General features: G+C 49.4%; 2 long non-coding RNA genes across 2 annotated transcripts in view; one reads left to right on the plus strand and one right to left on the minus strand.

The window, feature by feature from the left end:
* The window catches only part of LOC116283524 (uncharacterized), a 191,029-nt gene that overhangs the window by 76,842 nt on the left and 100,845 nt on the right, over positions 1-13,342 (minus strand). The window lies entirely within an intron of this gene.
* Positions 2,288-8,931, plus strand: LOC140685886 (uncharacterized). The gene is made up of 2 exons (XR_012059334.1): positions 2,288-2,560; positions 6,026-8,931. It is a non-coding gene; the product is annotated as an uncharacterized lncRNA (long non-coding RNA).

Genomic DNA, 13,342 nt, shown 5'->3' on the forward strand with positions numbered 1-13,342 from the left:
CGGCAGCCACTTCAGCTGCTCCGGCATCCCTGTAAGGGGTCTGATGCTCCTGCCCCAGGGGAGGGGACAGATCTCCCTCCCTCTTCACAGCCTTCAAGAAGCACCTCCCCACCACCCACCTATGCTGACCCACAGCCTGCTCTGTCTCCACAGCTGCCATTTTGGGACCCAGAGAGCAGCCCGGGCAGCAACGCCTCCCGTCTCAGAAGGCAAGTGGAGGAAGGGGAGTCGAGTCAGACTATACGGGCTGCTGGGAGGAAGTCCGGAGACCTGAGCTGTCATCCTGGCTCGATCCCTTTACAAGAGTCACTCACCCACTCAGACCTTCACTTCCCTCCTCCAGAAAATGGGAATAATAATTTTTACATCTTGGGGATTCGGTGAGACAATGGCATACATCTAACCACTTACATAACACTCTGACCCGTTCCTTTCGTGGGTGGTGAGACAGAGCAATTGGGTGTGTGTTCACTGGCAGCCTAAAGACTGGCTTTCAGCAGAGCTGGGTGTTTGCATTCAAACCACTCCCTGGGAGGTGCACAAAATCAAGAGACTGGCCCTTCCAGAACCTCGAGGCAGCACGGGCGTATGACAGAGCTGTTTCTGGAACCAGATGTCATGTCCCCTGGATGAAGTTAACTCCCTATACCTCGGTTTTCTCATCTGTAAAGGGGGATGATAACAGCCCCCCAGGCATTTAGGTTGATGTGATGATGAAATAAAGTCATCCACATCGATCCTTCAGCTCAGTGCCTGGCGGTAGCAAATGCTCAAGGCGGGTGGTCATTGATGGTAAAGGAACAGAGACACCCTCCAGGAAATGAGGGGGGAGATGGCCAAGATGGATGTTGAGTGGAAAGCGTGGCATGTAGGATGCTACCCTCAGGGCAGAGAATACGGAAAGCAGACCACATGCTCTATTTGCTTGGATTTACATGAGAATACTCTGAAAGGATACCTAAGAAACTAGTAAACAGGGTTACCTAGGGTTGGGAGGATGAGAGGGGATGGGGTAGGAGCAGGGCTTTTGCCCGTTCACATCTTCATACAAGTCTGATCAACCATGTGAGTGACTTACCTATTACAAAATATTTTTAATTAACATAAAAACTAACTACTGATATTATTATTCTGTCTGAGCTTCAGTTTCTTCCCTAAATGAGGAAGGTGATCTATGCTTCACCTGCCTAACTAGGGTTTCATAGGGATTCAGAAAAAAAGTGAATACACAAGTGCTTTGAGAAACAGAAAGAGGCTGGGATGAGGAGGAGGAGGAGGACGAAGAGGAGGGAGGAGAGCAGGGATGGGAGACACCCAGTGGGAGAATCACTGAGCCATTGTCCCAGGAGCTGTGCCTCAGTAAAGCTGACATGCCAGCTGGACCTGATTCACTCTGGCCTCAGCCTTTGGCCTCTTTCGTCAAACACCCATGGTCCAAAGGAGGCTCCTCAGCCTGCCAAGCATTTCAGGGGAGGTGGCTGCAGGTGGGTAGGGCAGGGGTATGGCTCGTGGGCACCTGCATGTGACCTTTGACACCTGGCCAGAGCTATTGGGAGCAGGAAGGGACCCCAGAAATGGAGTTGTGAGATGGATGAGACATTGCAAAGGAAAAGGAGAGATTCTGCCCAGCGACACCACAGGGTGGCTGGACCTCACCGAGGGTGCGGCTTAGTAACCTTGCCCTGGGCTCAGTGGAAGAAGATGGGCAGAGTTATATCATTTATCACTGCCCCCACCCACAATTCTATGACATAGATTTGATTACCATCCAGATGAGGAAACTGAGGCTCAGAGAGTTTCAGATATGTCTATAGCCAACCACCAAGTGGCTAGGGTCCAGAGCCAGGCACTGTGGCTCCCACCTCAGCGCCACCCCATCCTATCTCGTCACCCAGGACCAGGGCTGGCCACCTTCCAGTGGACCTCGTCTATAGCAGCAGGACAGAAATGACCACAGCTTAGCTCAGAAATTGCAGCAGCAGCATTGTCTGTGGCCTAGCAGTCCCTCCGCCAGGAGGTTTCCACACTCATTGGCCCCCCAGAGCCCGCGGGCAGAGCCTGGGAGGGGCAGGGCTTGGGAATCCCTCAAGACCCCATGCCCCTGAAACTTCAGGGGCATGAGGCTGGAAGAATGAAAGTGCTTTTCATGGAATTCCAACAGGAAACCCACGAGAACATTCCTGCCCCAAGGATTCCAACAGGAAAACCACGAGAACATTCCTGCTCGCGGGATTCCAACAGGAAAACCAAAAGAACATTTCTGCTCGTGGGGTTCCAGCTGGGAGCCAGAGTCCATGTTCCCTGCTAAGGAGGCCGGCCAGTGGGTGGAGGGGTGGAGGAGAGGGCTTGCCCCGCCCTCATAAGCCCTCCCCAGCCCCTCAGAACCATTCAAAGATTCCTTTGGCCTCTCTGGGATGGGATGGGCCATTCAGGAACTGGCCAGCCCAGCTCCCAGCCCTCCAGCCTTTGCTCCAGCTGGCTGTCCTGCCACCAGCTTCCATGAAGAACGCACAGCCCCCTGCCCCTCCAAGGGTCTTCATCATCAGGGTAGGACTCGCGAGTATGTACAAAAACTATCTTAAACTTAATTACCTCTTGAGATGCCAAGTCACGGGTGCCTGAAGAATATAGAACACACCTGATTCTGCCCGCCCTCCTCCAACTATCTATCGTGCTCCAGCATCAGGACCTGCCTGAAGCTACATGTTGGGAGGGGCCCTGAGGAACAGGATGGGTTCTTGGCCTTAGGAAACTTCCACTCCAGTAGAGGAGCTGGGAGGCACTCCAACCAGAAGTGCTTTTAGAGTGCTGTGAGAGAAAAACCATTTACCCCAGGCGGCACCAAAGCAAACCCTGTTCATGGGGTACTGACCACGTGCCAGGCAATGTGCTAGGTTTCAGGACAGTGACAGTTCGTCTTCCCAGAAAACCACTCCCTAATGGGAGAGACCAGAAGATAAATGGTTATACCACAGTGGGAAGAGAGTTTCAATCAAGGTTCGTTTAGGATGCAAAGACGGGAGGAGATCGGGGAAGGCTTCCTGGAGGAAGTGACACTCCAGCATGCTGAGATGCTGGACTGGAAGTTTAGTGGGACTGCAGGAGTGGGATTTGGAGGTGGCAGTGTTTGACATAAACCTTTGTAGTGATGGTTAAGATTTGGGTCGTGGAATGGTGAGAAGACCTTAATAAAGGCAAGGAGGGGACATGGGAGAGTAAGTTTTAGACACAGGACAGTAGATGCATATAGATGGATCCAAAGGGGAGGGGTGCAGAGGACAGAGGTCCCAGAGAGCTGGAGGAGCTGTGGGTCAAGTTGAGGTATATTCATTCACTCCGTGAGGGAGAGAAAATGAGCACATGAAGGCAGGGAAGACGGTTGCACTTAGAAAGATGGGAGGGATTCCAGGCTTTGAGGGGAGTCTCGGAGCTCCATGAGGGAAGAGTGTGACATACAGAAAATGAAAGAAATTCAGAGTGAGATGCCAGGGCCTTTTCATCTGCAGCCATGCAGATGCCCCACTCTCAAGTCCAGGGATGGAATGTTACCTCACACACGTGGCCCCAGGGCTGGTCCAGGCAGTCTGGCAGTGACAAGGTAGGAGGGAATGGTTCCCGCAACAAGTCATCCAGCCAATTACCAAGAGGGGCCAGAGGCAGGAACTTAGGGTCAGGATTAAGGGAAAGCAGAGGTGGCAAACCAGAGGGCAGGGACACACCCGAAAGCATCAAGCCGTAGGACCAAGAGCTGAAACCCCACACCCAGCATCGGGGTGGGAGGGGGACAGACCTGCCACCAGAACGACCGAGGGGCCTGTGGGCCTGAACTAAGCCGATGAACAGGAAACGGGGGCAGGGGGTCGTGGCTGGCAGTGTCTAAAGCAGTGTGTGCTGGAGCAGGCTCCACGGCCTCAAAGACCCCTTGGTTAAATGCCCCCAGTTTTGCGGGAAGGTTGTTTAAATGTTGGCAAAATCATCCATGAAGCATTTATATCACAGAAATGAGCAAATACTATAAATCTAGGCTACTGCTTTTCCCCTCCCAGAGAGATGGTGGAGACCAGCACCCATGAGACCACGGTTCTGGCCTTTCTCCGCCATGTGGCTTTGAGCTGTTGTGACCTCACCTGTAAATGTCTGTTCTCACCCCTGCCAACATGAAGGACTGCTGGGGGCTGGGGGTGGTGGTGGTCATGCAAGTAACTGTAGCTGGATGTGCTCTGCAGGTCACAGCATTGCAGAGAGATAACTGCGAGTGGATTTCCTAGCATCTCCCTGGATGTCTGATCTAAATTTAGGTCCTTTTGGTCTACGTTGAATCCCAGCCACTGCCTTTCCTTCCTTCCTGCAGGCTCTCTGGAGACAGCCGTAAGGAAGTCCCTGCTGGAAGGCGGCTGCCCTTTGTTGTTTCACCTGCAAGTTTACATGTGTGCTTTCTGGCCAAAGTCCCCCCAAACCTTCCCTGTGCCTCCTCCAACTACCCTTTCCCACATGCTCAGAAACTTGCAGGCTCCCTACTCCTCTCCTGGTGTTCCAGATGCTCCACCTCTGTCGCAGGTCATCCCCTTTCATATCCATAGCTACACCACCACTCTTTGCTCAGCCACTCCCTGAGAGAGCCCATCCTTCCACATCAGGACATCTCAGGCAAGTCTCTAACCTCTCCAGGTCTCATCTGTACTCTAAGGATGATGCCTATAAGAGCCCGTGCCTTTTTCTGCAAATAATAGAAACTCTGACTAACAGGGACTTCAACCATAAGGAGAGTTGCTTACTAAGAAGTCTGGAAGTGGTGGTTATCAAGCTGGCTTTACAGCTTCAAGATGCCAGGTCTTTGCATGAGGATCCAAATTCTCTCCCTCTCCCCTCTCTCTTATGGTTACAAAATGGTTGCCACAGCTCCAGACATCACATCTTAAGACTTCCTCCAAAGTCAGGATGTAGGGTGATGGTCAAAGTGGAAAGAGCCCTCTTCATGTGCTTTTCTATTTTATCAGGTATGAAAAATTTTTCTCAGAAGCTTTTCCATCTCCATGCCCCATAATTCCCAGCAATTTTTTCTTACATCTTATTAGCCAGAACTGGGTTATGTGATCATTTCATGCCACAAAAGAGGCACTCTTCCAGCGTCTATGGTTGGAAGAGGCAAGCGGGAAGGGAGTTGAGAAGGGCCTTTGAGTGATGAATTAGCGTGGTGATTTAGAGGGTAGCTAAAGATCAGACACAATGGCCATGAATGTTCTCCCTGTTGTTGTGAGGGCTCACCACCTCCCAGACCCCTGCTCTGTCCCCGACTGGTCACCCTGGAGCTGTAGGGGCACCCTCTTCTCCTCTTGCCTAGGGGCTACTCACCTTTCTCTGAAACAATAGTGAGTGAATAGGCTCAACTCCAACTAAGCAGTCACAGGGTCAATTATATCGATGCTTCCAGGAGAAGGAGGGAGGTCTGAGTCTTGTCACAATCAGCAGGTCTGTATTAGCCTCTCTGTGTGCCCAGCCCCGGGGGAAGCAAGAGCCTGTCCCTTGTGAGCTAATCATCTGGGTAACCCTGGCTGCAAATGAGAATCACCAGGAAAAGCTTTTCAAAATATTCCTGCTCAAAAAAGCCCCTCAAAATCCCAGTCTAATCATGAGAGAAACTAGCAAATTCCAGTAGAGAGACATCCAATGATATAGCCAACCAGCCTTCCTCAAAACTGTCTAAGTTCTCAAAAGTAAGGTAAGTCAGAGAAAATGCCATGGACCCAGGGGGACGTGAGGATCAAACGTAATATGATATCCTGGATGGGATCCCGGGATGAAAAGGGAACATTAGATAAAAACAAAGGGACCCTGAATATAGCATGGACTTTAGTCAGTAACGGTCTATCAATATTGGTTCATTTATTGTAATGATGCACGATGCTGGTACTAGAGAAACTGTGCAAGGGACAAGGGGCTATACAGGAACTCTTTGTACTGTACGCTCGATTTTAATGTAAATCTAAGACAGTTCTAAAGAATAAAGTGTAATGTATATATTCAGGCCTGCACTCCAGACCAGTGACATCAAACCACCGATGGGGAAACTCGGGCTTTCCTGTTCGGGTTTCGGCCCCATCTCTTCAGTGTCTCAGAGACTCCTGGATCCTCCGTCACTCCGATGGCTGTCTGACCTTGCACTCCTCCCCAGTGGACGGCAGAGCGACGGCCTGCATGGTCTCCATGGCACGACTCTAGGAGTACCCCTGGGCTTCCAACCAGATCCTCTCCCAAAGAGCCTCCAGCAGGAATCAGGGGACCACAGTGAGGGGCAGAGACTGGCTGGGGGAGAGCGGGAGGGAGGAGCCGCTCACATCCGTGTTAGGTGTGCTGGCTGCTTCTGAAGGCAAATCCCTTGTTTTTTGCCAAACTTCATTCGATGAGAATGAGGAGAAATATGCTACACAGGAAGTCTACGAAAGCTGACAAAGAGAGCTGCGTCCCTTGGAGGTCAAAACTCGCAGAAGTTACACGGAACACTAGAGTTAGGAGAACTGCAACTTTTGGGAAAGATACATCCCAAAGAATGGTGGCAATGTGGTGAAGTGGTTATGAACACAGGCTTTGAGACCAGACCCACTTTGGTTCAAATTGTAGCTCTGCTGCTTATTTGCTGAGTGATGTTTACATCAATCAGGATAGGCTAAGTTATGCTGCAGGAACAAATAATCCCCCAAATCCCAGTGGCTTAAAACAACAAAGGACTGCTCATTGACCCAAAGCCTTGTTACACGTCTGGGCGGCTCTCTGCCACTGCCCTCTGTGTGAAGACTCTGTGGTGCACCTCCAGATCGACACAGCCTTCCTCTAACACTGTGGAGAGGGGAGAGAACTTGAGGTCAAGCACCAGCAATTCAGTGCTTCCACTGGGGAGTGCCCCATCTCAGGTCTATTCATATGAAAGTCACATGACCTCATCTAACTTCAAGAGGGCTGGGAAGTACCATCCTCCCATGTTCCCAGAAAGAGCAGGGAACTAGGTGTTGGTGAGCAATAATAATATCCTCTGCAACTTTGGATGAGTAACCTGTTTCCAGATCAGTTTGCTCATCTGTCAAATGGAGACAATGATACTTACCTTAGAAGGCTGTGGTGAGATGGAATCAGGTCATCTAGGCTGGCCATTCCAATCCTCTTGACCAACTGATTGGTTCAGGGATGGACACAACCCAATGATACTAAGGAGAGTTTTTCTTGAGATTTGGTTTATGGATGCTGAAGAGAGTTTCTCTTCCTCTGAGATATCGAGTGATGAGGATTAAGAGAGCTCAAAGCTCTTGCACATAAGTGATCATTATAATCTGTCTTGATAGAAAACAAATTCTAGGAACCATGAGAGTCCCCAAACACCGTTTAACCTAAGACTAAACTGCACCCAAGAGGTTTCTAGAGCAAGTCCCTCACTGAGTTAAAAGCATCATTTATTCCCATAGAATTGATTAGATTCAGTTATATGGATTCATGGATCCTGGTAATTTCCCTTCATAATTTGTAACAATTTGTAATTAAACATATAGAGATATTAATCACTCTACAAAATTTAAGGTGCAAGAAATGTTGCATTTTTTAATTTCCCCCAAAAAGTTACATCTAGCTAAAACTTGCATTTGTCATGATGATGGAAAGTTGATGAAGAAGGTTAGAAATGGACCCTAGGCTATGCCCGGCCTATGAAAATAGATAGCAGGGGCTTAACTGTCAATCCATGGTTGTCCCTGCTGCCACATGGCCCACGCGGAGGGTGTACTTTGACTCTGAGGCCAACTTGGCCCAGGGACTTTTCTCAAGCTTCCAAGCCTCAGCACCTGGGGTCCAGGTCCTGCAGGCACAGGGCAGCCCCTGCCCCGCTCCAGGGCCGGACCTCAGCAATTCTGGGTGGCAGATCTCTGATGTCCAGGCCCCTAGCCCCATAGAACCTCCAACACTGTTCCTTTACCAAGCAGGCTCACACTCCCTGAAGATCATGCCCCTTTCTTGGCCCTCCTGACAGATGCCCCGTTAAACCACCCAATGGGCACAGGCCCTCCAAATCACAGGGCAGCCCACCCCAGCCGGGCAACTTCTCCATTTGGCCGGAAACACAGACCAAAGACTGTTACTTCTCTCATGCTGATAAGAAAAGCTTAAACCTCAAGAACTCACTAAAGTTGGGCTTTCCAGAAGGGTAAAGGAAAAGGCAGGCACTCCTTCTTTTATCCTGATAAGTCAGCAACCTAAAAAGTAGAAAAATGAGGCCCCACTTCTCGACAGGTTGTTCTGTGACTTCACATCGGCATCAGGCCCACCTGCCAAATATATCTGTATGTGGGACAGGGGCCCCAGCAGCTGGGGTCTAATTTGCTCACCATTTAACCCGATCTCTGGCTCTCAGCATGAGCTGTAGGTCTCGATACATACTGGTTCAACAATTCCTTATTAATCAGAACTCTTTCAGTGCTAAGTGATGGAAATTCGAACTGGATTAATTTTTGTTTTAAAGATCATTGGCCCTGGTAACTGGGAAAACTGAAGGCAGGCCTGGCTTTAGGCAATATTGGAATGATGTGGAGTTGGATCTTCTTCCTGCCCTTTGGCCTACTTTCCTCGAGGTGCTAGCTTCATTCTGCCAAAGGTTTCTTCCTTGTGTCCTTGGGCAATGGCTCCAGCAGCTTCAGACTTCCTCGGTCCTCATCACTCAGTATCTCGGAGGAGGAGAGACTCTCTTTCCAGCATCCAAAGCCCAAAAGTTAAGCAAGACTCTTATAATGTATCTCCCTCTGAATCAATCAATTGGCCAAGAGGATTATATAGCCTGTGGCCACTTAGATCACATGCCCCACTCTGGGTGGTGGTGAAGAGGCCCCATAAGAAACAGCTTCACCAAGAAGAGGGGTGGCTCCCCTAATAAAAATGGGAGTATAGTAACTATAATGAACCAGAATAGATATATATGTGCTTATGTGTGTGATAACTGAATCACCGTGCCGTACACCAGAGACTAACACAACATTATAAATCGACTATACTTCAGTTAAAAAGAGAGAGAGAGCTATGACCAAGCAAACTGAGAAGGGCTCTGCCTAGGAAGATGAAAACAGCAAGCATCCCCTACACATAGTGTTGGGAGCTAAAGCTGGTAGGACATATATTCAGTTATGTTCAGTCATGGTGAGTGTATCAGTTAGGGTAAGTTAGCTGCTATAACAAACAACCCCCAAATCTCAATGGCTTCACATAACACACTCACTCATGTCACAATCCCAAGCCGGGTGACGGGGTGCTCTTCATGCAGTCATCTGGGACCCTTGTTTTAGTGGCTTCCTCATCCTCTAGGGCTTTAGAGTCCCGTGCTTCTGGTTGCACAGATCGGGAAGGGGGAGTACACAGATCATACAGGAAATTTGTAGGGGTCAGGCCCAGAATTTGTGTATATCACTCTGGCCCAATATCCACTGGCCACAACTCAGTAACTACACACAGTAATTGCAAGATGGGCTGGAAAATGTGCCCAGGAAGAAAAGTAAACAGCATTTGGTGAGTTCATAATCTGCCAAATTGAGGGAGAGCCCCTGCCAGGACCAAGGAGGGGGTTTCAGAGCAGGGAAGGGTGGGGTTGGCCTGGAACTGAAGGCTGCCAGCCCCTGCCTTCCAGATTTTTCACCTTGGGCAGGTCACGCTTCCTCTCTGAGCCTCAGTCTCTCCATCTGCCAGATATAACCCCCTCTAATACCCCTTCCTATGAAAACTTTTTTTGCTTCCATGATTTACGCACTGCCTAAAGCCTCCATAGACTTTCCCAGCTCCGAGTTTCTATGATCTTATAATCTCTGATCTCCCCTTTAACTTCACAACATCCCCCTCAACCAAGCCCTCCTTTTCCCCTTCCTCTGCTTAATTTTTCTCGATAGCACCTATTATCACCTGATAGACCGAATGTTTTTCTCATTTATTTATCAGCCCCCTGCTCAAGAATTTAAGTGCCAAGAGGGCACAGCTTTTTGTGCTTAGTTCACTTCTGTACCCCAAGTACCTCGGAAGTGCTTGGCATATTGTAAGTACTCAGTAAATATGTACTGAATGAATGAATGAATCAAATTTACCTTTCTCAGTACAGTTGTCAAAAAATCATAACAGAGCAACACTGCCATCTGGTGCCAGACACTCGAATTGCAAGCACAAAGTCAGGGTTGCAGGGTGGACAGAATCCAGGGACAAGCCTTGTCAAATCAACCCTACTTCGTTGCTTCAAACACCACGGTCTGAGTTTGGATGTCTGGATGGCTCAACAGGCCCAGAGGGTCTGATTTTCTGTCTCATGTGTGCTTCGCACCCAAGATTAGATGAGACCTCACTAACCATGCATAAGGCCCTCAGATGCACCAGACACTCAATTCCTCTGATGCTGCTAAAAATACATAAACAACGGGCAATGCTATCTCTTCGGAGGATGGAATATCAGAAAAAAAAGACCTCAGTTCTGGGAGGATGAGAGAATACATGAGGTGAGACCAGTAAGAAGGACCAAAGCAAGAAGGAAAAGCCTTTGGGAGGAACCAGAACAGTAGACCCTACCTTGAACCTGACCCTGAATTCACTTTGGTTTCCTCATTTGTAAGATGATGGTGATGGACTAGTTGGGCTCTAGACCATAAATGGAGCCCAGCCCTAAAGCCCTTGAGAAGGAACAGAGGTCATGGGTGCCTCCAGTTTCAGGAGTAAATATCTAGAAAGAGAGGTAAGGGCTCATTCCCTGGTCAGAAGCTGGTGTCCTCAATCGGTGGGTGGTCCTTATTACTGGACAGTTGTCCCAGTGCTGTGGGGGGCCTCTCTCTAGGAGAGGAATTGACTGTTTAACTAAATTTCCTTCTCAGAGCCTCACCCCTGCTTCGGCCCTGGTGGGTGTAACCCAGTCCCTTAGCGCTACGACAACCAGGACCACCCCCTTCCATTCCCCTCCACCAAGTTTTGTTTGCATAACTCTTTTCAACAGCCTGAGGATTCATTCCAGTTGATCTCTGACTTCCTTCAGAGAGGTTTGCTCCCCTAGTTCCCTCATTTGGGTTGACTGCCTTAGGGGATGAAGAGAAGTGGCTCTAGATAAATTTTGCTCCTTCTTCCAGAGCCTTGTCCATCGGTGGCTCTGCTGATGCCTGCCAACCTTTCCTTCTGGCCTCTGCCCCAGCTCAGTCCAGCCCAGATGTATGGAGCACCTTCCAGGATTGTGTGAGATCTGGAGACGGCTTGGCCTCTGATGCCTAAGGGCTACATGGGGGACATGTGGGGGACACAGCACATGCAGAGCAGCAAACAAGCCATGACAGTGAAGGTGTGAGCAAGTGTCAAAGTAAGGGGTTCGGGCTGAAGGGAGATTGACTGGGAAGACTTTTTGGAGGAGATGGGATTCCTGTGGCCTTTAAGTTCACAGAGTATGTGAGATCTTGGAAGGAACCACCTTATCCCAGCAAATCTTAGCACCTAGAGTCAGGGGGAGGGGCAACTGTGAGCACCATACCCCCTGCCCCACCCCCAGGCATGTGGGTGTCATTGAGATGCAGGCCTGGCCACCTTATGACCCTGGAGCATCTGGATGCCCAGACAATTTAGGAGCCCCACAGAGACCCACTGCTCTCCTCCTTCCATCCTCTTCCTTCTTTACTTCCCCTCCCACCACCAGAAACTCCTCTCCTCTTGTTACCCTGGGTCCCTGCTTCTGCTTCTGCAGCTCCTCACACCTGGCAACTCCTTCCCCTGACTCCCAGGAGCTCTCATCTAGTAGAATAACTGGCAGAGCCTCTGTTGTCAGTGCAACATCACCCCCACCCCTTTCTAAAGTCTTGTCTGTGGCACTGAGAGAAACTGGGAACTACAATTCCCAGAATCCCCTTGGCTGTATGGGTCCATCTTGGAAAGGAGAAGCTCAGGTCCAGTATTTGTCATATTTGGAAGAAAAGGAGAGATCGTTATTAAGTTAGTAATTAAATTATTATTTAATTTAGTAAATTAAATTCTTACTGATTTAAATACAGATCAAGAATTTTCTGTGAAAATTTAGTAGCCAAACTGACATGTGGTATAAATGAAAATACACACAAGACTTTGAAGACTTTGTAGCCTCCAAAATGTGAAATATCTCATTGATAATTTTCATATTGTTTCCATGTATTTTTGATAAACTGAGTTAAACAAAATACATCTTTAAAACCAAAGCTGATTGTTTCTTAGTACTTTGTTAAAGTGTCTACTGGAAATTTTTAAATGACATATGCAGCTCATGTCCTACTTCTACTGGACAGAGCTGGTGTAAGACGTGTGGAAAGTGGATGAAAAATAAACACACAAAACACTTCGTAGATGCACAAGACAATAAACAACGTCACAATGTTGAGTGTGGATTGATACCACATGAGAGACATGCAGACGTCAAGAGTTAAGGGCTCAAAGGAGAAAAAGAGGTCCCTGAGGGTTTCAGGGTAGGGAAGGCGGATGGTGACTGCAGGACTGGGCCCCACCCTGAAGCAGAGGGAGGATGTGGATGGGGTGAGGGCACCGAGGCCATTCCAGGCAGTGGATTCAATGTGCTAAGGGAGGAACAACTCCCTTATTCCTGGCAAGACGCAATGGCCTTGGGGTCTCAAGCAGATAGGAAGGAGGTGTCATTGTTTCCACCTGTATCTTCAGTCACACCTCCATTCATTCCACCCCGTGGACAGAGTGTTGGGGAGTTGGAGGGGAGAGGCAGGTAGGGAGGCAATGAGTTGAATGCTGGGAGCATGGGTACCATCTCCCAGGGTACCAGAGGACCTTTGAACACCAGGTCACAGTACAAACTAGAACCCAGATCCAAACATCTCCTCTGGCTTTGTCTAGAGTAGGCTCCCTGAGGGCCCATGTTTTCCAGGGATGCTGGGATCAGAGGCCAGGCTCCAGCAGGGCAGGATGCTCTACCCTGGCTCCAATCCCTCTGCCTCCCTCCCGCAGCCCCATCGCAAGCAGCTTCCTAGTGGTTATAGGCCTGAGTCCTAGGGAGAGTCACAGGAGAAACATGTGCTGTAGTCTGAGATGAACTCACTCCATCTGGGCAATATGGAGTTTGGCGGAATGAGGCCGTGGGGACGTGAAACATGAAGTCACGGCTTGAAAGTGCTTGCACTTGCATTTTGCAGAATTTCTGGCATGGCTATCCCTGGATGTTAGCGGGATCTTTCTGAGAAAAGCTGGGACCTCTGTGGTCCTGGCCTGGTCCTATGGGACTGGCCGCCTGGAGCTGGTGGGAGGGGCTGGAGCTAAGTCCAAGTTGGATGTTGAGTCATTTCAGGAGGGGCTGGCTGTGGTTTCCTGCTCA

Source organism: Vicugna pacos, chromosome 15, assembly GCF_048564905.1.
Source record: "Vicugna pacos chromosome 15, VicPac4, whole genome shotgun sequence".
In the NCBI taxonomy this organism is placed as follows: domain Eukaryota; kingdom Metazoa; phylum Chordata; class Mammalia; order Artiodactyla; family Camelidae; genus Vicugna; species Vicugna pacos.